Source organism: Capsicum annuum, unplaced genomic scaffold (assembly GCF_002878395.1).
Source record: "Capsicum annuum cultivar UCD-10X-F1 unplaced genomic scaffold, UCD10Xv1.1 ctg28620, whole genome shotgun sequence".
In the NCBI taxonomy this organism is placed as follows: Eukaryota; Viridiplantae; Streptophyta; class Magnoliopsida; order Solanales; family Solanaceae; genus Capsicum; species Capsicum annuum.
In genome coordinates this window covers 1-1,448 of record NW_025835063.1, presented here as the reverse complement: position 1 = coordinate 1,448, position 1,448 = coordinate 1, and the positions used below count along the sequence as shown (strand labels likewise).

At 36.0% G+C, this 1,448-nt stretch overlaps 1 pseudogene; it reads right to left on the bottom strand.

The window, feature by feature from the left end:
- Nucleotides 1–165: 165 nt before the first annotated feature.
- Nucleotides 166–1,412, bottom strand: LOC124891002 (annotated as a pseudogene).
- Between the last annotated feature and the right edge of the window lie 36 nt (nt 1,413–1,448).

The window sequence follows — 1,448 nt, the reverse complement described above, 5'->3', positions numbered from 1 at the left end:
ATATCTTCTTGTCATTTCTCCCCACAACCTCCCCCCCTTTTTTATTCTTAAAAAAAAGAGACGAGGAACCCTGAACTGAAATAAATAATTGTTCTGATGGAACCTTCTCTTCTACCGTAGATTGGACGTAGATACACGACCCAAACCATTATTCTTTTCTATTCATTATTCTTTTTATTACCAAAGCAAATAACCATCCCAAATGCAGATAGTGAAAGAGATGAATCCGTTGTTAGGAATCATTAAATCCTATAAATGATTGTTCAGGTATGTCGTGAAATTTTTTTGAAAGACAAGAATCAAATAATTTTCTGTGGTGGAACAAAATATCTCTCATCTCCCCCTCGAATATATTCTTTTTTTTGTTACCAAAGGAATGTTGTTATGTTGTTTTGAAGGGTGCACTAATCCCTTGAATCCGGTACCAACGGGTATCAACCTCTCCCCCCCAAAACAACGTTCTCTTTCAGGCCTTTCAACCAATCGATACGACCTTGGAGATCCGCTTTTTCTAAAACTCGAGCAGTTTCTTGAAAACTCGCTTCAGATATGAAACTTTGAGTATTGAGAGATGCTCTTGTTATTCCCAATAAGACGACTCGATAATAGATCGCCTCTTCCAAAGCGCGACCCATTCGTTCTGCTTGCAACAATCCAATAAGTTCTCCGGGTGAAAAAACATTAGACATTCCATCTTCTGAAACCAACACTTTTGATGTTATTTGACGTACAATTATTTCTATATGCCTATTATGAATCTGCACCCCCTGGGAGCGATAAACCTATTGGATTTTATAAACCAAAGAGATTCGGCTTTGCGCTATAGTTAGCTCAGTACCAATCAAGAATCCCTAAGGAATTCCAAGAATTCTTGTTATACATTTGTTCCAACCCTCAACCCTCTTTTCTAGATTCATGGATATTGAATCAATCGAACACACTTCTAACACCTGTTCTACTTTTGGAAAACCCTGTGTTATATCACCAGATCTCGATTTTTCATATATAAATGTAACTAATGTATCTCCTTCGTAAAGGGTTTCACCATAATGGCCATGAACGGTTGCTCCGGGGGTGGCCAAATAAGGCTTAGCTGATCATATCACTATCGAGTCAACTTGAACAAGTATAACTTGACTCGATTTGAGGGGCGGTCCATTTTTGGCTATACATACATTTTCACAAATAAACTATCCACGACTAATTACTTTAGATATCTCTTCACAATAAGTGTGATGGAGAAACGACCAATTCAAATTGAATGGATTTAAAATAATGTTACGACATGGATCGGGATTAAAAAATTTTCCATTTTCATCCATTAAATAATATTTAAATTTAATCACTTGAAAGGTCTGGTTTAAATTGTCAAGTTGCAAATAGTTAGTTACTAAGATCTGTTTATGAGTTATTAAATGGCAAGATGAATAAAAATTCTCAATTGGAAG